This window comes from Monodelphis domestica, chromosome 2 (assembly GCF_027887165.1).
Source record: "Monodelphis domestica isolate mMonDom1 chromosome 2, mMonDom1.pri, whole genome shotgun sequence".
Lineage (NCBI taxonomy): Eukaryota > Metazoa > Chordata > Mammalia > Didelphimorphia > Didelphidae > Monodelphis > Monodelphis domestica.
The window spans coordinates 458,565,022-458,590,038 of NC_077228.1; the positions used below are offsets into that span (position 1 = coordinate 458,565,022).

The following is a 25,017-nucleotide window of genomic DNA, read 5'->3' on the forward strand; positions in this document are numbered from 1 at the left end:
TTCTTTCTCCTCCTCCCCCTTCTTCAGCAAAAGCCCACTTGAGCTAGATTTACCACAGTCCATAAACTCCTTCCTGAGTTTCTGATTTTCTGTGCTTAGGTTTTTAGAGAGATAATCACTTCATCAGTAAATATAGCTCTTCCACGAAATGGCCTATGATAGAGAAAAATTTGTAAGTTCTATCTCCCCATTAATCAGTCAATTAACAAGCATTTATTGAGGGACCTACTAGGCTGTGGGATACAGGAAAGTCTCTCATGGGACATAGAATCACGGGGCTGGAATGGTCCTTAGTGGCCAAATTAAATCCAAACCCCTCGTTTTTCAGACGAGGGACCTCTGGCTCAGAGAGGGTGATTTCCCCAAGGTCACGGAAGAGGGAGGTGGCAGAGCCTCTTGGGATTAGAACGTGGTCCCTGACCTTAAGAAACTCACAGTCTAAGTAAGGAGACCACGAGGGAACCTAATTAAGAGATCAATCCGTTTCTCCCATCTGAGGGACACAGCCCCTCGAGGAACTTCTGCAGGCTCCTTTTCTGGACTCAGTGAACTCCAACAGCCTTCTGGGTGGCAAGGGAAGCTCCCACCTCAAGCTCGGTGCAGTGGGTGAGCTGCATCACGGGCACGGGGCCTCTATGTGGGCCCCCAGTTCCGAAGAATCTAGTGGGAATGCCCTTTCCCCAACCCACTGGGCTCTCCTTCCAGAGACAGATCGCCATACCTCCTCCCTTGCTGCCTGAAGGCACATTGCACTTTGTACGGGGGGTACATTTTTCTCAGGAAGGAAAAGCCACGAGCGCATTTTACACTGGGATTGGAGTGGTGGTGAGAGCTCCAAAGCTTCTGACTCCAACGCCATCGCCTTCATTAAAAGCAAACATTGTCACCCTCCCCATCCTCCCCTCTCCTCTGCCAAGCCCTTCCCTCGGTGGAAAAGACGTGTGAAAAACGTGCCCCGATTCCCCGCGGGGAGCCCAGCCGCCCCCTCCCTCACTCCCTCCTTCCCTCTCCCTGTCTGCACTGCGCCAGCCTTCGACAACAACATCACACGGCTGCAGCCGAAGCAAGCCACTTCCCCAGACCAAGGAGACTAGGCAAGCCCTGCCTTTAGGAATAATGCATCCAACAAGGTAAGCGCTTTCCTGCTTTTTTTATGGCTACGTTTTTTCTCAGGGTTCTTATTCAGCCAACATGATTTTTCCTGGGTTCGCACCAGCATTTAAAGTTGCTCCCCCTCCACAAATGCTCACCCTCATCCACCTTTCCATTTCCATTTTCTAAGGCCCAAGAGCCCGGACAATTTCTTGCTGATTGGTTTTTTGGATTTTTTTCCCCTCAAACCTAGCAGCTCCAGAGAAATCCCCCCTGGCTCCTCCTTGTCAGTATTCCTTCCTCCCTTCTGGCATGGCTTGCTGCTACAAGATATCACTGCAGTCATTCTGGGAGCTGCTGGCATCCTTCTTCACAGCAGGAGGAAGGGGCCAGAGGAGGAGATGGCCCCTGGCCTGGTACTGGCTTCCTTCCCAGGGAGACTATAGACAAAGGGTTGATCATCTAACAGTTCCTGGGCACTGGGGAGGAATTTCCCTCCCAGATGGTAGGTTTCAGGTAGGATTCAGACCAATGCGGAGAATTGTCAGAAAGAGCCCCTGTACCAGGGTACCAGAATCCACTCTGGATCAGACAAATGGAAAATTCTATCCCTTCCAGATCCAGGTGAGGCATCGCATCTCTGGGGGACCCATTCTGCCTTGAGTGACATGAGAAGAACTTAAGCTTTTAAATCGTGAATTTCAGAACTGAGCATTTGCTAGATTGGCATGATGGTAGGCTTCTAAAAAGGGCACATATGGTCTGATTAGGATTGGGCAGATTTAACAAGACATGTGTGTAATTCATCCAAAACGAATCTATCTGGAGGCTCTGGGGTGAACCTAAGCTACATCCGCAAGGGTTGGGCATGATGCCCATGGGAGAACCTGTCTAGAGAAACATCCACCCAAGGGATGCATCTCATAATAATGGCTGACATTTATATGGCATTTTCCAAAATGTTTCCAAGACACTTTACATATATCATCTCATCTGATCTTCACAACAATCCTATTAAGTTAGTACTTCAAGGTTTTATTATCCCACGTTTGGGGGACTAGACTATGATGTCACTGCTATTTGCAAAGGAAGAAATTCCTTCCACCAATGCAGAGCTTCACTTGCCCTGCAATTTATAGACTTACTGAGTTGAATGGGTCACTGAAAGATGAAAGTCATTTAATAAGTCACTATTTAGGGTCACATAGCCAACAGGGGTCGCTAGAGTGATTTGATCTCATCTTCTTGCCCCTGATGTCAGTTCACTAGTTATTATACCACACTTACTTTTCAGATGAAAAAAAAAGTTCAGAAAAATGTAATGATTTGTTTAGGGTCACACAACTAGCAGATCTTTGAGACAGATTTTAATACAGATTCCCTGTGACAAAAAATCCAGTCTACTTTTCATTATGTTACACTGCCTCAGTAAACCATGATAGCTTTTGTTTGTATTTCACTAAGGTTTACAAAATATTTTACACATGTTATTCTCACTTGCTTGTTACATTTTCAGATTTCTGCTTTATGGAGATCACTTTGGCAGCTGAATAGAGGATGGACTGAAGGGGGGGGATGAAGCAGGAAAACCAAATTAGAAGACAGTTACAGTAGGTCAGACAAAAAAATGCAAAGGTCTATACCTTTGGTGATAGCTGAGTGGAAGAATGTATAGGAGATATGGTATGAAGGTAAAAATCATAAGATTTGACAACAGACTGGATATTTGGGATGTATATGAGCGAATAGTAAAGGGTGACATCTAAATTGCAAGCCTGGATGACTGGGAAGGTAATGGTCTTCTTGATGGTAACAGAAAAGTTGGGGAAAGAGGAAAGTTTAGGGAGAAATGATAATGAGTGAAGTTTTAGATATGTTGAATTTAAGATGGGACATCCAATTTGAGATGTCTAAGAGGCAATTGGTGGTGTTGGTCTAGAATTTGGTAAAGAAACTAGGAATAGATACATATGGATTAGAATCTGCTGCTGATAATAGCTGAACCCATGGGAGCTGAAGAGATCACTCATAAATATTGCCTATAGGGAAAAGATAAGAAGTCTGAGGACCAAGCCTAGGGAGACAGCCAGGATTTGCCCTATGAGCCCAGTAGGGAGCTATAAACACTAAGGTAAACTTTGTGAGAAATTCATGAAAGCAGAAAAGGACCTTTAGTAGCCTGAAGTTGAGTTTAGACTTTATCCACATGTACAGTATTCTCTTAAGTTTGAGCCCACTCTCCCTGGTTTGGGGGGGGGGGGGTTGTAATAAACATTCTTACTGTTCCTACTTACTCATTACTTTTTCTAATAGCTAACTCTAGCTAATAAGCAATGGGGAGTGCACTAATGGGGGCTAATGTGCAATAGTACTAGAAATCCCAGATTCATAGGGATGCCATGAAAGAAGTATCAGCTACCCTTTGAAAACTTGCCCAGCTAGTTAAGAGTGGGAGTTGTGTAGAATGAGTCTGGAGGAGGTATCTCAGATGAAAGGTCTATTGGTAAGTATTCCACAGAGACAATAGAAAAAAAATATTGAAGGCTTTGGATGTTTGTAAACCTCTGACCTAGACTTTCCTCTTTAATCAGATATGAATGCATGGCTCCAATCATCTTCAAACTTGAGTTATATATCCTTTTTTTCTAGCCTATTTGCACCAGGTTATGTAGAGCAGACAAAAGAAATGACTAAGTCTGACATGCTTTTTTCTTCTTTCTATTTTGATACCCACTGAATTCTCTTACTGATTATCCTCAATAGGATACATTCTCCTCTCTTAATATTACTTACTAGTGGAAAGTAGAGGAATATGGGTTATTCCTGGAATAGTTTCCCTAAACAATAAATCAGATTGGTTCTGCTCTTTCAGCAGAGTTGTTAATTCTGTTTGTTAAGAACCTTATTCAAAGTCCTGAAAGCTCTAATGAATACTTAAAGTTTAGCTCTCCTAATTTTAATAGGAAAAGTACCTAAATGTTTATTGATCCTCTCCTGACTTATTTCTTAATTCCTAGAGGATTTAGCTAATTAAAACTCAATGTATTGGTCCTAGCTGTAGACACAAAAGATGCATGTATGGTATAGAAGTGGATCCAAAGAGTCCATCCCCTTGGCATATTTATGAGTTCATCCTATTAGTTAGTGGACACACTGGAAGGCAGAGGGAAACTTAAAGTTGTAAGGGAATGACTTACAAAATAGGTAAGAGAGGGTAGGGGAGCATATTAATGATAAAACCTAGTCGATCAGTTCTGGAGATTTGATGGTGAGCAGGAGGTTCTGACTAAACACTGAAGGGGACTGAACCTTCCAGAATATCAGCGAATCAATAAGCATTTATTAATTGTCTGCTAGGTGCTAGACACTGGGGACAAAAAGACGAAAGTGAAACATTACCAGTCCCAAGGAGCTTATAGTGTTTTTAGAATATAGCATGTACAAATATAGGTGTGTGAAACAGACTGAAGATGACTTTGGAAGGGAGGACGCTAGTCACGATGGGTAATAGGAAAGATTCCATGTGCTTGAGCCAAGTCTTAAAGGACACTAGGGATTCTAAGAGGCTAGAATTAACTGGGTTTATTATAAGGGAACTACATCTCTCTAGGCTAAAACAGCCTGCCAGACATTTACTGAGGATTCACCAAGTGCAGAATAATACTGAACACAATGGGAAAGTACAAAAGAAAGAGAAGACAAGTGACTTTGTGTCTTAGATTGGTTACCATAGGGCAAATAAACCATGCCTATGCAAAAGAATGTAAGAAAACCTACAAAGAACCAAGGACAACTCAATATAGTATTCAAAAAGTTTTCTCCCCACCTCTAGCAACCCACTAAACCTCAATCCAGTTCAGCCTTACCACTTGCCAGATTAATATTCTCCTGAATGAATAAAAAAGTATTTGTTAATGGCTTGGTTTCTGCTAAGCACTGTACTAAGTACCAGGAATACAAATATCAAAATGAAGATAGTCCCTGCCCTCTAGTAGTTTATATTCTAATAGGGGGAGACAAGACATAGGGGCGTTATAACCAGGGAGGGATATTTGGTTCTGGAAAGTTATAGGAAAGGCAAGTCCTCCAGGGGGGGAGCTTGCACATATGCCCAGCCAACAGAGCAGGAGGTTAGGCAATGTCTAGGGACTGGTCTTGCACAAAAGCCTACAACCTAAATGGATCTCCTTTGCCAACTGGACCCATTCCAAATTCCTGACAAAATTCAAGAAATGCATAGTTAAAGGGCTAGTTAATGAGTATTTAGAAAGGGAAATGACAATCACTTAGCACCAGCATAGTTTTGTCAAGAATAAGCCTTGCCAAACTAATCTAATTTCATTTTTCTGACAGGAATATTAGGCTGGCAGGACAGGGAAATGCTGTAGACATTTCAGCCAAACATTTGACAAAGTCTTGTAAAATTCCTGTGGATAAGATATAGAGATGTGGGTGGGATGATAATAGAGTTAAGTGGATTTGGAAAGGAATGAACCCTTGGAATTTAACAGTGGTGATTAATGGATTAATGTCAGTTTGGAGAGAGTTCTGGAATGGAACTTTGAAGGGTTCTGTTCTTGGTCAATTTCAGTTCAGTATTTTTATTAATGACTTGGATAAAGATATAGAGAATCTGTTTGCCAACCTGACACAAATCTTGAAGGAATAAACAATGTGTTGGATAACAAAAGCAAGTTCCAAACCAATTCATGGCCAGAAACCAACTCCCTAATGTTTCTGCATGGTTGGATTGGAAGCTGGCAGAGAATATCTGCATATATTTCAAGGCTAGTCCTCTCCTGCTATCTTTCTCATTGTAATCCTTCCATTTTCATTCTTGATTGACCTTGCTATGATTTGACTTAGATGTTGCTAAACTTTCTTCAATTGAAGTCCTCCCTCACTGCTAGCTACTCTGTGCCTTAGGAGGAGATAACTCAGATGTTCAGGATCATACATCATTGTTTTTCTAAAGATTTTACAGATAACTTTATCTTCTAAACCATTGTTGTCTTTGGTAACCATCTTTTTTCTACTTGACAAGTCAGAAGACAAGTCAGTAAGGCACTTTTTAGACTCGGTTTGTTATAGCAGCCAATATGAATTTGCTTAAATTTGTGGAAGAAACTTATGGTCAACGTCATAGTCATTTCTTTTATCCATTTACCATTTGGTCATTTAAATTGTATGCCATAGCCATAGACTTTTCTCGTTATTTTTCTTTTCTTTCTTAATCTTTTTTTTTTTAAAGCAGCAACTCATTATTGCCCTGATGAGTCAGTGGTCTGATTGTACAGGTAGCTGACTCAGAGATGACTCCTACATCAATAACAAGTCTTTTCCTGTTCATTAAAATCTAATGTGTTTCATTCTTGATGGTGCTTAGTGCTCACTGTGTTCAGTACCAACTAGTTTTTTTGTTCAGTGTTCATGGCATAGATGTGGGGCTTCTGTGAAATCCACAGATCTTTTGGTCCATAAATCTCATTCCTTCTTCTTGAGCCTGGCTTTCTCCTAGTGCTATCCCCAGCCTCAGGACCCAATGTTGCCGATGAGGTATAGGAGTTGGAATCTGTGGAGGAACCATGTTGGGTTTTTTTTAAAGGTTCCTTCTGCGCAAACCTCAGTAGTGTAGTATGTACCTCCCAAACATATACAGTGTTTTTTTTTTTACTTATAAACAACAAAATGGGGGCTGGCCCAGTGAATTGAGAGCCAGGCCCAGAGAAAGAAAGTCCTAGATTAAAATGTGACCTCAGATACTTCCTATTTGTGTGACCCTGGGCAAGTCACTAACCCCCATTGCCTAGCCCTTACCACTCTTTTGCCTTGGAACCAATACACAGTACTGATTCTAAGATGGAAGGTAAGGGTTTAAAAACAAAAACAAAGAAAAAACCAAAAAACCCAGCAAAATGAAGTAATGCAAAGAGCCTGGCTTCTTAAGTAATTCATGTTGCAGATAGCAAATGATGACTCTTTGGATTAAATGTATATCCAATGTGTTGCTACCATCTGCTGGTCAGGAACATTAATGCCATCGTGTTGGGGAAATGCTGACTGATTCAGTAAGGTTTAAGTCAGTAAAAAAGTCATTTGGCTGCAAGCAATTCTCAAGAAAGAGAATGCTCTATCTCCAATAGGTCTCTCTCCTCATGTCAGATAACATGCCCATATTCCACAGCAGTGCCACCAACAAAACCAGATCTAGAACAAATTTAATATGAAAATTATCCCAGGAGAACCATGGTGGGGCCTTATTTTGTTAAATAATTCCCAAATGCATTTTAACCCATGGCCAGGTGGGTGGGGGAGTGCTGTGGGTTGCATGCAGCCCTGGGACTGTATGTTGGACATCTTGATTTCCAAAGTGCTTAATTAGAACTTTATCCTGCTATTACTTTATTAAGGAGAACATGATTAGCCTACTGCAAAATTAGCACCATCAAAATGTCCAACACACAAACTAACTGGCAGCTTAATATTTATATTTTATTATTTATTACATTTATATTTATACAATATTTATGTTTATAAGGAATTTATACAATGCTACATTCATTATTTTTGTTATTTGTAGAGAGGAGGTAGATATCTAAAATTATTCTTCTGGAACAGTGGAAGATGACCATTCCACGACAGGTGACATTAAAGGGTTTTTTTGTTTAGGTTGTAGCATTATTATTTATTTCTATAAAAATGAAAACATTTTTATCCCTGAGAGGCAGCATGGCAGCTAGCAAGGCAGCCTTGGACTGGGCTGAAGCCTTATCTCCAACATCTATTAGCTTTAAGCCATTCACTTATACAAGCACAAACCACTACACTCCACCCATTGGTACACACCAGTCCAGGAATATATAACATCTACTTGAACCCATATGTGTAAATATATAACCCACATGACATTATTTCAGTCATATTTGCTGTATTGGGACCCAAGATTGTAAATTACAAAGAAATTGCCAATTATCTTTGGGGAATTCTAATGCAGGAAATTCCCCATTCTGATAAAATCACAAATCCTGATAAAAATATGATAAAACTGACCCTTAATAACCATGTGAAAATTCCTATTGGTAACAAGGGAAGTAAGTAACCCCGTAGTCATGTTAATTTAATGCCTGCTACCACCACCTCTGGCAAGAAGATCCCCAAAGGCCATTTCATTTCTGTAACTGATAGGGGAGAGGGGTAGGAACAAGATGAGGAAACTGAGGCAAACAGGATTAAAAGTCTTGCCTATGGTCATGCAGCTAGTGTCTGAGGCTGGGTTTGAACTCGGGTCTTCCTGACTCCGCTGGGTCACCTTGACTGACTGCCCTGCATATATGATGTGTTAATATCTACACACATTCCTGCCATCCACCCCATTATTTAGGATATATACAGATGTCTCCTCTACATAGATGCATGCCGGGTACCTAAATTGTAGATTACCTAGTCCTATACCTCTGTCTATGACCACACACCCGGAGTTGCTAGTCACGTTGTGCAGCGCAAATGCTGGCGTGCCTGTAGGTACACCCCTCTACACGACAATCAGGTTACATAAAATGCACGCGTGCGCACCTGCGTGCACCGGAAGTCATCCGTTACAGCCGTCTTATACTGTGAGCATACACACATACGTGCATACGCACCTCTGTCCGCACAGGCCATGTTAGATTTACCAGACACAGAAGTGCACACGTCTCTATACTCGCCCTCCTGCAAACAATGGGCATCTACGCACTCCTCTGGACACACGCCTGTAGACGTCGTCGGTCAGATGTCCCCTATAACGCCCGTCTCCCCACATTATCTACCACGCGTGCACGGCCGCTGGCGCCTTGTCTCACGCGCATGCATCACGCTCCCACACCCCACGCACTCCCGCATCATTCAGCTCCTCGCAGACTTGGAAGACCCCTCTCTTCTCCCCTCCCGCCCCATCAGTTACATCCGACCCCCACATCTTGGTCGCACACTCGTGGGGGGCACACACACACACGTGCTCCTCTCCACTCTCCGCTGCCTCGGTTTGGAGCTCACTGCCCATTTCCGAGACACAGACTTGACTCTGACCTAGAAGCCGCAGTGGCCTGCAAGGGAGAGGCCTGGGTCCCGAAAACCCGACTAACAGCCGCCTCCGCTTATCGTTCCAGGGTCAGTGGGGAGCGGCTCGTCGGTCCGGGAGGAGGAGGAGGTAGAGGAGGAGGCCGGGGGCGGCGCCATCGGCCCGCGGTAACGTAACAGTCGCCGCACGGAGGCGCTCTCGCTCCAGACTGACGAGCAGGCGGTGTAAGGGGGGGGGTGCAGAGGGGTGGAATGGGGGGGGGGTTCGATGGACGGGAGCCGCGAGGAACCAGAGGGTGGGGGTGGGGGTGCGGGAGCTGCTGCGGGCTCGGGTTTCGCGGGGTTCCCTGGAACATGAAGCTCCGATTGAGACTGTGATGAAACCGTCTACTCCGGGTTCTATCAGGCAGCTAGGCGGCCACGATGAGCTGAGGCAACAGACTGCAGCAACGATAGCAGCAGAAACGGGCGGGCGGGAGCAGGGCCCTCGCCTCTGGCTTTATGTAGCAGCTGCGCGGCGGATCCAACAGGTGGCTCCGTGGCGCAATGGATAGCGCATTGGACTTCTAGAGGGTGAAGGGATTCAAAGGTTCCGGGTTCGAGTCCCGGCGGAGTCGCAACCTTTTTTTTTTCCTTTTAGATAATTTTATTTCCCCATCTCCCCTACTTTTCCTCCCGCAGCGTGGTAGCCCTTTCGCCAGTCCACGCCGCGCTTGGCCTTTCGCCGCTCTCGGCCTGGCACCTCGGGCCTGCGCGCAACCAACCTGGACCCGAGACGGAGCTAGGAAGGAGGAGCCTGGAGGCTGCCGCCTGTGTCGGGCTCCTTCTAGCTGCTGCAAGCACAAGTCTTGGCCAACCTAAGGGATGCTCATTTTAGAGATGAGTGGACCACAGCCCAGAGTGATTACAAGCCCTTGGTCAAGCTATATCCTCTTCTCCATATTAGAGATGAGCAAAGTGAGGCCTAAGAGATTGCAAGCATGAGTCCAATCTACATCTTCTCCCCCATTTTTACCGATAAGCAAACTGTTACAACCATAGCAGCAATTTACATCCTCTCCCCTTTTACAGATGAGCAAACTGATGCTAAAGAAATTACAAGCATAGAACCAATCTACATCCTCTCCCCCTTTTACAGATCAGTAAACTGAGACCTAGAGAGAGTATGTGACTCCCAAGACCATGCAGGCAGTGAATGGGGCAGCCTTGATCTTTAGATTCTCTTCTTGGGACAGGCAGATCCTTTGGTGTGGGCTACCCATGGTGATTATGTGTGCTTGGCCCAAATCCTAAAGGAGCTGCCCAGTATGCCAGCAATTGTCAAGGGTCTCCAGCCTCCCCTTTTCATGGGCCTTGGAGAATTGCCTTCTAAAAAGAGAAGGAAGGGAGATCCTGGGTTCAAATGTGGTCTCAGATACTTCCTAGCTGTGTGACCCTATGAAAGTCACTTAACCTTCATTGCTTAGTCCTTCCTGCTCTTCTGCCTTAGAACCAATACATAATATTAATTCTAAAGTGGAAGCTACTGGCTTTTTTTTAAGTGTATACTCCACCTTGAAAAAAAATGACTGCGCCAAACAAAAAGCTCTCAGCAATCCTTGTAAATTCTGGTGATCTAAAGTATCAGGATGTAAGCTGTCACCTTTCCCCTAAACATTAAATCCAATCATCCAGACTTTTTCCAAGAGTAGATGGTAAGAAAATAGTCCAGACAATTTTTTTCCATTAATTTCAGTACTGGAGATGGAGAGACATGAGATGATAGCTCCATAGGTCAAAAGGGTGAAAGATGTTTGCTTTTTTTAAGGCTGGCTACACCTGAATGTATCCTAGGCACATGGGAAGGGATCCGTGGTGAGGGAGAGATGGAGGGGGACTTCTAGAGTCAGATCTTGAAGGAGGCAGGATGGAATGAGATCAGTAGTGAAGGTGGAGGGATTAGCCTCCATGAGGATAATGAACAGAAGGGAAGGAGAGAGCAAGTGGTGATCCTGAAGTCTGAGGAGCCCCAGGAGTAAAAATTTCATGTATCTGTTCCAAAAGACACATTTTTAAAAGACCAAGAAGTTCATTGCATGCTCTTAAGAGGACTTGGAGAGGCATTCCAAGCTTATCAGTAGGCTTTAAATTTCAAAACTTTTACATGCCAGACTGTCCAGCCTAAATCTGATCACTGACATTTCTGATGGTCTGACTTCAAACTACCTTTCCAGACTCATTTCACATGACAGTTTGTCTCACATTCTACATTCCAGCCCAGTTAGTCTCAGTCTCCCACCTTCCACCTCCAGGCTTACCTTTGCCTTAGAATTATTAGCTACTTTTGAGCCTCAGGTGATGTATTCCCTCCTCCCTGAAACTTGGCTCCGTCTTCCTAGATTTAGTCCTCTTTTCTTCCTCCTTAGACTGTCTTTGTTTCTTTTTAAAAAAATTTTAACTCAAAGATATTCTATTTTCCCAATACATGTCATAACAATTTTCAACATACATTTTTGAAAATTATAAGATCTAAATTCTCTTCCTTCTTCCCTTACCTCCCCCCCTCTCAGAGATGGTAAGTAATTTCATGTGGATTATACAGGTACTATTGTGCAAAACATACTTCCATAGTGGCCATTGTTGTAAGAGAACACTCCTATAAAATCAAAACCCCCAAATAAAACTATAAATAAACTAATGTGAAGGATGCTTTGATCTGCATCTGCCTCCAACAGTTCTCTCTCTGGAGGGAGATAACAGTCTTTGTCATAAGTCCTTCAGAATTGTCCAAGATCATTGTATTGCTGAGAGTGGCTAAGTCTTTTACAGTTGATCATGGTACAGAATGGCTGTTATGTTCTCCTGGTTCTGCTTATTTCACTCTGCAACAGTTCATAAATGTCTTTCCAGTTCTTTCTGAAGTCATCCTGTTCATATTCCTTACAGCACATTAGTATTCCATCATATAGAATGATTTGTCAGCCATTCCCCAATTGATGGACATCCCCTCAATTTCCAATTTTTTTGCCACCATAAAAAGAGCAGCTATAAACATTTTTACACAAGTTGGTCCCCCCCCTTTTTTTATTATCTCTTTGAGACACAGACCCAGTAGTGATATTACAGGATCAAAGGGTGTCACAGTTTGACAACCCTTTGGGCATAGTTCCTAATTAGCTCCCAGAATGGTTAGTTCAGTTCACAGATTGTCCTTTGGTTCTCCCATTAGTATAAGCATTCTTTTCCTCACTAGATTCTAAATTCTTTGAGGGGTAGAACTGTTTCATTTTTGTCTTTGCTTTTTCAAGTCAAATTAAACAAACATTAAGCCCTAATTATGTGCCAGACAGTATATTAAGGGCAGGGAATATAAATGCAAGCAGAAAGACTTTGCCCTTAAGGAGCTTCCATTCTTTATCAAAGGAAGCTGAAAGGGGTAGGGGTGGGAAAGATGGATACCTGAAGGAATTCTAGAGTCAGGAGGGCATCCTGAAGAGGAATGAAGATGTGGTTGGGCTATTCATGCTCCTTAAAATAGAGATTCAGGGAGGAATCATCCAACCAGTGGGAAGGGTTGCATCAGTAATATAAAAGTCCAGCAGAAGCTAGGTGGCTCAGTAGGTAAAGAGTGAGGCCTAGAGATGGGAAGTCCTGGGTTCAAGTTTGGATTCAGCCAACTCCTAGTTATGTGACCCTGCTCAAGTCACTTAATCCCAACTGCCCAACCCTGACCACTCTTCTGCCTTGGAGCTGACACTCAGTGTTGATTCTAAGTCAAAAGTAAGGATTAAGAAAAAAAAAAGTACTCCAGAGATGCAGTGAGCTTCTAGGTTTTGGAAGTCCTATGGAGAGGGGGAAGCAGCTGGGTGGCTCAGTGGCTATAAAGCCAGATCTGGAGACAGGAAGACCTGGTTTCAAATCTGGCCCCAGATACTTCCTAGCTGTGTGACTCTGGGCAAGTCATTTCACCCCCATTGCCTTGCCCTTACTGCTCTTCGGCTTTGGGCCATCAAGCCACAATGTTTTGACATGGTCACCTGTGGAAACCAGGAGGTCACAAAGTGGCTCCTAGGAAGGATAGAGATACCCACTCAGCCCCCCTCTGTGTGACTTTTCTCACTAACATTCCTTACTATTGGAATAATCACAGGAATATTGTTCTCTCCGTAGCTTCAGGAAAAATAATATGAGAGCAAAATACTTGCAGGATTAATACTAATGTTCCACATCATCCCCCCAGAATATCACCAAAAGATCACACAAAATCAAACCAAAAAGACTCATGGGTTGACTTCTAACAATACTGTACTCAAAATTCTCCACTCAATGTACAGGCCTGGAACAAATTCTCCTAAGCCAGTATATCCATCACTCTAGTGAGAGGTTGGAACATCATGCCTCAGTGACTTGATTTACCAACTGAAATCCATCTTGGAAACTCCCCATGAAACACTAGAAAAAATGATTAGCCTCATATAAAAAAACAACTTGGCAGCAGTGTTTGGTTTTTGTATCCTAGAATTTCTGATTATTTTATTAAAAGTAACAAATGTTTTTCTTTGATTGTCCACAATCCAAAGCACCTCATAGGTTAATGAAAAACCTGACCTCTAGCTAGGCTGCCTATGTAATGAAATCATTTATCTTTTGCAAAAGCTTTGGTAGGTTGTCAGAATCAATAGTAATGATATAAGTATATAGAATGATCACAGAATGTTAATCAAATGATTTGTTAAAAGTTAATGTATCACTTATCCAATTATCTGCATTTGAACATGCATGTTGAATAATGTAGCTGTGTGCCAAGAAAGTATGTAATCATTGGGTATAAAAATAAAGCCAACCCTGGGCCTAGTAAAGCATTTCTGTGCAAAGCCTGGCCCAGGCTGACACTTCCAACTGTCTTCCATCACTCATTTACACCTTCGTTGCCATACCTAGTCAAGGACCCCTGAAGCTGGTAGGACCCCGAGACCACGGCACTTTTCTCCCTTGGAACCAATACACAGTATTAATTCTAAAATGGAACTTAAGAGTTTATAAAAATTAAAAAAAAAAAGGTCTTATGGAGAGGTGAACACAGGCCTGGGTACATAACAGATGCTTTATAAATTTTGGTTGAATTTTTTTTTGAGTACTATGGAATAGTACTTCTATAGAAGGTCTAGCCAAATAGGAATTCCATGGAATAAAATTTCACAGGAAAAGTCATTCCAGGAGAGCTGAGAGATGTTCAAGAAGGAAATTCACAGGACAAAAAAGAGAAATCTGGAGAAATAATGGGATTTGTCTGCCAAGACCTTCATGAATGTATGGAGAACTTAACTTTTAAGGCTGGGTCTGGCTCAGGTTATCTCTGATTAGTTATTGGATGGAATGAGACATTCAGATCATTCAACAGTTAACAAAAGGAGGTTGCCTTAACCATCCCTGGAAGGAATGTTCATCAGAGGCATTCTAGCACTCACCTTGGCTAAAACACAACCCCTCTCATCTTCATTGGGAAACCAATCTGGTCAACAGGGCAAGATGGGGCAATATACTTGGCCTTGGGATGGAGCCTTTTTTTATGCCCTTAGCTGACTAGGAAGCCCCAACAGTATAGTCAAAGGCTACCAGAGAAGCTGTGTTGAGTAGGAAGAATTCAAAACTTGGTCCCTGGGCCAATCTAGTCCTGGGGACAGCGTTTTCATCTTCCAGAGGAAAAACTAACCTAACCCAGGTTTCCCAGGAAGATGGTGTTCTACCCCATCATCCAACTTGGATTTAACAAGGAAGCATATAGAAGATTGAAGCAAGATCAGGTAATAGTGGAAGGATATAAGAGCATGTCATGGTTCTATAAAAATAGTGCCTAGAGAACCAAAGCTTAGAACGTGCTGAGGTTGATAAGGTAAGCTAAGAACACTTTTTCTTCTCCCAAAGCTAAATTGGGAAGGAAAGGAACAAAGAATTAGTGGGAGCTTGTTTTCAAGTAGGGGGACCTGACAACCAGCAACAGAGTCAGGCAGAATGCTGAATTCCTGTTTTCTCTATCCAAAGAACGGATGGCTTTCACACTGGAAATGAAACAAAAATGGAGAACAGGGAATGGATACCCAAGAGAAGTAAAGAGGAAGTAAAAGATAGCTTCAAGTCACTTGAGCCAATTAAACACTATTCTTGGGTCCTGAAAGGACTGGAAGCTGTGCTTGCCAACAATGCATGCCTCATTCTCCACCTTTGGTCCTCTATTTCTCTACTGGGAGAAGGGAGTTGTTTATATTGCTCTCCATTGGATTTGTAACTGTAGCATTCCAAGCATATTCACATCTAAGAAATATAAATGATGTATGGATATTGGATTTTCTCTCTTGGATTTTTCATTCTCACACTTGATACTTTTATCCTATTTTCTATCTAGGAACTCTTGTTTCCACGTGTTCCATTACTTCTCACATTTTCCTTTAATTATTTTTCTAAGGAGAATGTCATCAGGGACCAAGGCCATCCATTACTAAAAATGGACTTGCCTGTGTCTATTTATCACCCATTTTCTCAGACTCCTTGCTCCTTCTCAAGCCCAAACCCACTAAGGAAAATTCTTTTTTATATCAGCCGCTGGACGTCTGTTATAGTAACTGAAATTAAAAGTGTTTGGATTTTCACGTGACTCTCAGGATTGCATGATCTCAGAATTAGAAGAGACCTCAGAGAATGTCAACGTTATCAGAAATATTTAAAAGATTGTGGAAGATAAGACCTCTCTCTCACACAATTGCAGAAAGGCAAATGTTCTGATTTTCAACTAAGAGAAACAGAACAGAGTCTACAAATTAAATCAATGACCTCAATTTCCATTCCTAGAGAAATTCTAGAATGAAGATGGCTGATGGATATCTAGATAAGGGGTCAAAAAGGTTGCAAGATTTCATCAAGAACAGATTATGTTAAACTAATTTTTTAAAACCCTTCTTGTCTGTCTTAGAATCAGTACTAAGTATTGATTCCAAAGCAGAAGAGCCTAAGGTTAAGTGACTTGCCAAGGGTCATATATCCATGAAATACCTGAGGTGAGATTTGAAACCAGGTCCTGCAGACTCCAGGCCTTGGGCTGAATCCACTGTGCTACTTAACTACTCCCCAGATTAAAATTTTAATAGGGTTATTAACCTTATAGGAGCTTAATAAATGCTTGTTGATGGATTGAATTGATTAATTCTCATATAGCATTTAATCAAATAGTTTCCCATTTGTAATACTCTCCAGTTTATCAATGCCTTTCTTGACAAGTCCTTTCCAGAACTGAACTCAATGCGATCTGACCAGAACAAAGCACAATGAGATTATCATCTCCTTATTCCCGAAAATTTTTCCTTTCTTAATGAAGCCTAAGATCACATTAGCATTGTGGGCTGCTATGTTACACTATTGACTGATAGTGTATGCAGTTCTCTAAAATATAGAGATCTTTTCCAGGGAGGTTCTTACCTAGCTATGCCTCTCCATTCAGCTAGACATTGAAGTGGACAGAACCTTGAGCTCCAAGGCAAGAAGATGAATTCAGATTCAGTTTCAGACATTGACTAGCTGGGCAAATCACTTAATCTCTGTTTGCTTCACTTTCTTCATCTGTAAAATGGGAATGATAATAGCACCTATCTTCTAGGGTGGTTCGGGGAATCAAATAGGATATCTGGAAAGCATTTAGCACAATTCCTGGAATATTGTAGGTGCTTTAATAAATCCTTGTTCTTGATCCAATCATTGTGGAAGGCAATTTGGAGTTATGCCCAAAAGGCTATAAAAGAATGCGTGCCTTTTGATCTAATAATACCACTGCTAGGACTGTATCCCAAAGAGATTTTTTTTTTTTAAATGGGAAAGGGTCTGTTTGTACAAAAATACTTATAGCTGCTCTTTTTGTGGTGGCCAAGAATTGGAGACTAAAGCAATGTCCCTCACTTGGGGAATGATTGAACAAATTGTGGCATATGATGGTGACAGAACACTATTGTATTGTATGATGAACAGGATGATTTCAGAGAGAACTGGAAAGGCCTACATGAACTGATACAGAGTGAAATAAGCAGAACCAGGAAAACATTGTACACAGTAACTGAAACACTGTGGGCTGATCAAATGTGATAGACTCTACTACTAACAGCAATACCTGAGGGACTTAGGACAAAGAATGCTATTCATCTCCAGAGAAAGAACTGTTGGAGTAGAAATGCAGATGAAAGCATATGATTTATCATTTGTGTATATGGGTATATGTTTAGGGGTTTGAGTTTTATAAGATTATTCACTTACAAAAATAAATAATATGGAAATAATCCTTTTTCTCTTGTGAAGTTTGCTTGTTTGTTTTTTAATCCAAGTGTAAGACTTTATTAAAGCCTTAAAGACATTTAATTCCTCTTATTAGTTTTGGCTCACTGCTCTAGGTCCTTTGGAAGTTTCAACTTTATTATTCAAAGCATCATTCTTCTCAGCTTTTTTGTCATCTGAAGATTTCATAAATATTCAATCTTTGCCGTTATCCAAGCCATTGTTATAAATGGTACAAGATAAAGGACAGTTCCCTGGGGCATCCTACTGGAAATTTTTTCTCTATACTTATCCTTGTTATATCCTTTCATCACTGGTTTGTATTGAAATTAATAAATTGTAGTTCATGGAATACAAGCATTCTCTTTTTCTTTATTCTTTAATTTAGCCAGGTCAGTAATTATTTGTATATATATTTTGGCCCTTTTATAGACAGTAAGCTTTTTGAGGGATTTTTTTGTATTCTTAGTCCTTATTAATAAATATAATAATAAATATATAAATGATAAATTTTCTATTCATAGCACTTACAACATAAAAAATATATTAAATAGATTATGTATGATAAATGTTTGTTATTGATGAAATTATCATTTATTTATTAGGAGATGAGAGAAGAGGAGAAGGTAAGACTGGGTGGGAAAGGGAAGAACTGTACAGGCATTAATTTTTTTTAAACCCTTACCTTCTGTCTTGAAGTCAATACTGTGTATTGGTTTCAAGGCAGAAGAGTGGTATGGACTAGGCAATGGGGGTTAAGTGACTTGCCCAGGGTCACACAGCTAGGAAGTATCCGAGGCTAGTTTTGAACCCAAGACCTCCCATCTCCAGCTTTCAATCTGTTGAGCCATCTAGCTTGCCCCTACAGGTATAAATTTCTAGGTTACTCTCATTCTCTACTGCCAAATTGATCCCAAATGTCATCCAATTAATACTTAAGATAATATTTTAAAATGTTAATGATGCATTTCTAACATAGCTGTCACTTTCTAGTGCCCTGCTCTCACAGAACCCTGCCTTAATACACAAGAAGTGTATTTAAACAAAACAAATTCACAGGCTTAATTAGCAATGTATGCCTCATTCTGCACCTGTAGTCCCACACCTCTATGCTGAGAGAAAGGAGTTAATTATATTGTTCTGCTTTGGGTGTGCAGCTGAAATTAATACAATATTTGGATTTTTCACCTGACTCAAAAGATCCCATAACCTCAGGACTGTGAGAGATGTAAGAGGTTGTCTTTACATTATTTCTTATCTACAAGGAAGGGTGGTTCATTTTTACATGGAACCTCATAAGTCCCATTTCCTTGTCAGCTGGGCTCTTCCAACACTTTCAGAACCTGCAGGATACTAAAGAGGTTCAACTCTTTCATATTATAAATGAGGCGGATGACGCCCAGAGAGCTTATCTATCAATTAATGCTGTGGTGTTATGTTGCATTCCCTCACTCTTGGAGGAATGGATATGCTCCTTTCCTTTGGCATGATTTTCTCCAGTTTCTTCTCCTCTAGAAAATGCTTTCCTCTTAAACCTAGCTGGGCATGGGGGTGGAAGAATTGGGGGAGAAGGGAAGGAAAATGACAACAGTCCTGCCTCAAATACCAGCCCAGCTAGCCTGGTACTACCACATCCACATGATCCCAGCCATTGCTGACTTATCCATTGCCTAGAAGGATTCAATCATAAGTCATATCTTGGTGTTCTAAGTCATTGTAAGAATGAATCAATAATTCCCTTTTTTTAGCTCAGAGCCCCCAGACAGCAGGTGGCTGGCAAATATATATATATATATATATATATATATATATATATATATATATATATATATATATGGATATATATACACTGCTGTTTTAAATCCCTCTCTCTTCCTAGGAGCTTTCCACTTGCCTCCTACTCACTGTACTCACTACTTTAAGCAGTGATACACATCAGTTGATAATGCAATGCAACGTGAAAAAAGGTGAATAAATTATCAGAAAAAGAGCAAAACTTCTTGGGCTAGAAGAAGGCATGGAACTGAGTAAGGGAGCCAAAAGGAAAAGGGAAAAGAAGAATCTTTAATGGGATGGTGGATTGTCCACAATACAGCATCCCCACACACGCACATACACAGAGACGCAACCAGACACATATGGAGACCGACATTCAGACAGATGCGCACCCTTTGTGCATGAGCTGATCTGCCCATGTAGCTCCAGTCTTGGAGCCCAAAGCTGGAGCACCTCTTGGTACTGCCCCAGCTCCCACTGCTGGGCATCATCCCTCCTTGACTCCGATGACTTTAATCTATTTCTCTCTGCTTTCTTTCTCCATGAATCCTTAGAATGGGATGAGCTAATTTGTAGATTCAAGTTTGAGTGAAGAGGTCACAAAGTCAGGGGAGACTCTATAGGAACAAGGGAGGGAACGCGTTGGGGATTTCTGCCTAAAACCAGCATCCTTATTAACTTGGCAACCCCAAGAAAGCACAACGCACAATTTTGCTCACATTTATGTCAGGCTAAAAAGTTTATTAGGTGCTTTTGACACTTAACCTTGTGGAAGACAACAGCCACGAGATGTGGGGATTATTCAGCAGTGCTGGTAAATGGTTAATGACAGGCTCTTCCACCAAAAGTACAGGTAACACACTTTTAAGTTTCATTTACATCATTAACATTTTCTGCCACTTCCTTCACCATCCACAAGATAACAAGTCAAGCCTTAACTTGCACCAATTGCAAATTTCAAGGTATAAATGTTTACGATGGAAATGTACTAATCAGCTCTTCTTGAAAGCAAATTTAAATGATTCCAGCACAGCCTTGGTATTACAATTATCCTCATTTAAAAAAAGAAACTAAATCTCAGAGAGTTTAAGTGACTTGCTCAGGATCACACAGTTAGCAAATGCCTGAGGTAGGATTTTCCAGTGTAGAATAGGTCCTTTATCCACCATGTCACATGGCATTCCAGTAAGTTACACAAAAGTCAAAACCAGTTTCTTTGATTGTAAGTCCTGTAAGAGTTAAAATTAGGGTGCCAGCTAATTTAGGGGAAACTGAGGCAGGTAGAAATTAGTTTCTCTCTGCAAGGAGTATTATATTTTTATGGGGTTTATTAAAGGTTAAGGATTAAAGAAAATACAGAATAAGAAAGCAGGTGTCTAGGCCCAGAGAGGCCTAGACAACCTCACCTACATCATGAAAGAGACGCATCTGCTAGGAAGTGTGACAAGGAAATCACTTTAAAAGACTGATATATATTAATTTAAGGTCGCCAAGGAATTCAGCTATGTAATTCCTAAATGAAAACTCAAGTCAGCCGTCAACCTTTTATAGAGTTTAATTACAACAGGAGGAAGAAAGGAATTAGAGAGAGAGAGAGAGAGGGAGAGAGAAAGGGAAGAGAAGGGAATAGGGCTTAAATACCCCTTCTGTTTAGGCTGGGCCAAAAGGCCCAAGCCCTTAGATAGCTGGGGCAAAGAAAGGAGATCAGTCCCTATTACTCACGTGACCAAAATGGAGAAACAGTCTCAGGGCCCCCACCTCTAGCTTCCTTCAGAGCAAGCTTCTCAGAGCACCTCTCCAACCACTCAGAGCCAAAACTCTCCAACCAATCCCCTTCTGTCCTCAGACCCCTCTATCTTTAAGGAAACCATCCAAGTTCCCTCCCCTCAATTCTCACATCTACCAATCACTGTCCATCATTTTCCCTGTGCCAATGGTGGCTCTAGCTTAACCCAGGACCACCCAGAGGTCTGTGGCTTTGCACATGTCTGTTGAAGGTCATATTCTCAAATAATTAGATCTTGATCTTTTGCTACAGCCCTTCCTAAATCCTGTTACCCTGAGTAGGGTAGAGATTGGAATAATTAAATTTTGATCTATGCTGCAGCCCTTCCTAAATCCTGTTAGGACTGAGTAGGGTGGAGATTGCAATTTCCAAGACCTGGTTCTGTCATTCCAAATATCTCCATTGTATCAATTCTAAAATCAATCATGACTCAAAGAAATTCCTGTTCTATGCTTAAGCATAGGCCAAAGCCCTTTCCATTGTTCAGCAAAAGGTTTCTGTCCTAAAGTAATCTTAAGAAGGGAGGAGGAGGAACCTCCCATGCCAATGGGGTTCACATTCCAATAGAGTTCCCACTCTCAATAGGAAATTTTTCAAGTATGAAATTTCCCAATGGTGAAATTTCCAACGTTTATAAGTCTAAGAAATTTTAAGGTTTACAGAAGCGGAAGTAGGAAAGACCCAGTAACCTTTACAGCCAGGTTAAATACCCCATCTTGCTCTCCGCCCAGGTGAGGTTACAAGGCATTTTGGGAAGTGAGCAAGGACTTCTGGGAAATGGAGTCTCAGGTTCAAGTCTCCATTTTTACAGTCCATGGCTCTTTGGCACACACTACATTTTCCTTCTCCCCCGACTCCATTCCCTATAGATAAATGGTGGAACAAGGAAAAGAGAAGAAGTCCCCATAGAATACACAGCTCCCCAGCTTCCTCATCGCCTATGACAAATGAAAAGGAGGAGCAGAAGGAAAGCCTGGTCTGTTTGCTGCTGCTGCTCATCATACAAAGGGAATATCAGAAGATAAATGTCAAGGGCTTTGTAAAGTAAAGTGCTTTATAAGTGCAAGGTATTATTATTATTCTCTTTATTATAGAATCCCCTCCTTATCCCTCTAAAACTATGTCCAATTTTTACCTCTCACCACTCCCAGCCTAACCACAGACCCTTGCTCCAACTTCTCATCATTTCCTCTGATCCAGCCATTCTTTCCAAAGAAAGATCTTTGCATGGGAGTGATCAGGAGTGCTTTCTTCACGCCCCCAGTGCCTCCTACTAAGGCTTAGACTCTATTGTCTATTGTAGCACCAAGGAGTTGAGACTCCCCATTTTTCCTCGGGATGTCGTTGCCCCCAAAGCAGACTCTCTTGTCTAGGAGTATCAAGGGGTTGATACTCCCCACCTATTCTCTTGTTCCTCTTACTTCCTCGGAGTTCCCGTTACTCCCCATGTGTTTCAACTTCTGTCCTTGAGTCATTATTATTCTCCTATTTCCTCAGCCTCCTCTTTCCACCTCAGGTTATTAACCACAGATAAATGTTGTAGGACTCCCATGGGGGGTCGCTATACATATGAATTCAGATCTTCTTGACTCCAAGCTCAGTGCTTTATTTTTTAACTTTACCTTTGTCTTAGAATCAATACTAAGTATTGGCTTCAAGGCAGGAGAGCAGTAAGGGCTAGGCAATGGGGATTAAGTGATTTACTCAGGGTCACATGACTAAGATACATCCAAGGCCACATTTGAACCCAGGACCTCCCATCTCCAGGCCTGGTTCTTTATCCACTGAGCCACCCAGCTACCCACCTTCCCTCCACAGTGCTTGTAACTACTCAACCCCATCTGCCCCCTTTTCTCCTGTTACTTCACGGCATTAATTAGCTCATCAGTCAAAGTGCATAGATCTAGAGCTAGAAGGGACCTCAGATGCCATGATGTCCAACCTCTTCATTTGAAGGTGAAAAAATTGAAGTCTAGGTAAGTTAAATTACTTGCTCAAGGTCATACATGGGGCAAGAAGAAGAGCAAGGCTTTGAACTCAGATCCTCTGACTGAAGAGCCAGTATTACGGCAGCAATGTGAATTATTCAATTGGATCATGACCCAGCTCTTTACTCAGTCCCCAATGCATCTCTGTGAAATTTCCCTCTTAGGTATACTTGTACATAATTCCTTAATTAAACCATTAGTACGACACCCGTTATAACCATTAGCTCCTTTTGTGCCTGAAGTTCCCTCTTCCAGTGCTTTATGGAGTTGAGATTAGATGAAAAGTTAGGAACACATTCACAATTGCTCTGAACTTCCAGCTAGGAAAATTCTCAATATTTAAGCAATGGCTCTCTGGCTTAATTAATTGTGTGTGTGTGTGTGTGTGTGTGTGTGTGTGTGTGTGTGTGTGTGTGTGTGAGAGAGAGAGAGAGAGAAAGAGACAGAGACAGAGACAGAGACAGAGAGAGACACACAGAGAGAGACAGAGAGAGACACACAGAGAGAGACAGAGAGAGAGAGACAGAGAGAGACACAGAGAGAGAGAGAGAGACAGACAGACAGACAGAGACAGAGAGATAGAGAGAGACAGAGACAGAGAGACAGAGACAGAGAGAGACAGAGAGACAGGGAGACAGAGAGAGACACAGAGAGAGAGAGAGAGACAGAGAGAGAGACAGAGACAGAGACAGAGAGATAGAGAGAGACAGAGACAGAGAGACAGAGAAAGAGAGAGACAGAGAGAGACAGAGACAGAGAGACACAGAGAGAGAGAGAGAGAGAGAGAGAGACAGACAGACAGAGAGACAGAGAGAGAGAGAGAGTTAATCCTTGGTCTCCTGATGACTGAGGCAAAAATTCAGTTTACCCAAAGAAGCATTTGGATTAGAGAGGCAGCGTAGTATATTAACACGCCTGTTGATAAGAGAGAAGCTGGGGAAAGTGCAGACTTCTCTTGAAATTTCCCTCAGTCCTTAAAGAGGTGGCCATGTTAGCTTCCATCTTCTGCTCTGAGATGCCCTTCTCTGCCAGAGCTCTGGTTGCCCCCTAGGCTGCCAGCTCTTTCTGGTCCAGATCAGAATGTCCCCCTATCTTCCTCTCTACTCCCAGCCTCTCCCTCAATTCAAAATCTCTTTCTCAGCTTTAAGCTTTATTTTGTCTTCATTTCCTCATCACCATAAGGTAGCCCTGGTTGACCAGTTGCCACCAAGGGGTGGGTAAGGCACTCCCCACCCCCCTTACCCCTTTTGCTTCCAGTCCTGCCCTTGCAGCTCTTCTCTAGGGGACCAGCTCCTGTGAAGAAAGGGCCAGCTGGTCCCACTAATTGCCAACCAACTGGCACTCACAAGGCAGGTAAGCCAGTGTAGCTGAAACATTGAGGCACCCAGAGGGAGAGACAGGCAGCAGTGTGTACAAGATAAATCACTGGGAAAGATCAGAAATGCGTAGGGAGATGGCATGGGAACAGGGGATGGGATGGGGAAGGGAGATGGTGTGAAGATGGGGAAATGGAGAAACAGCATCACTCACATAACCGGGCATTAGAGTTGGGAGCATGAAGTGGCTATCACCTTTACCACCACAACCTTACCCACTCTAGACCCTGAACCCAAGAGCCTTGGGAAGAGCAACTCATTTCATTCCTCTTCAAGTTGCACCCAGAAACCTTTCTGTGGTGGAAGCTCCCTCCAGCCTTGGAATTCAGACATTGGAAGTACCTGGCCTCTCCCTGTGGCTGGATGACTCCTACCAGAACCTCCATTTAAAGATGGTGCCCAGGCCAGTCAGATCTTCATTCCTTTACAGGTTTTACTCCCAGACTTTCTCATGCCCCAGTGCTAAGCTCCATCCTCCATACCACATCCTCCACCCACATCACCTTCCTTTTGCATTCTTAGCCTATTAGAACATTAAGCTCTTGAGGGCAGGAACTGTCTTTTTGCTTGTATTTTATGTTCAAATTGCATCTTGTTCTGGTTCTTCTGACTGCCCCCTTTTTCCCTTTATAAATAGCCAGTGTAAAGG

At 42.2% G+C, this 25,017-nt stretch overlaps 1 long non-coding RNA gene and 1 other non-coding gene across 2 annotated transcripts; both read left to right on the plus strand.

Moving 5' to 3' along the window:
- Window positions 1–307: 307 nt before the first annotated feature.
- On the plus strand, window positions 308–17,799 carry LOC130457492 (uncharacterized). The gene is made up of 2 exons (XR_008916736.1): window positions 308–1,130; window positions 9,240–17,799. It is a non-coding gene; the product is annotated as an uncharacterized LOC130457492 (long non-coding RNA).
- On the plus strand, window positions 9,683–9,767 carry TRNAR-UCU (transfer RNA arginine (anticodon UCU)). The gene is given in 2 exon segments: window positions 9,683–9,719; window positions 9,732–9,767. It is a non-coding gene; the product is annotated as a tRNA-Arg (tRNA).
- Window positions 17,800–25,017: the final 7,218 nt, after the last annotated feature.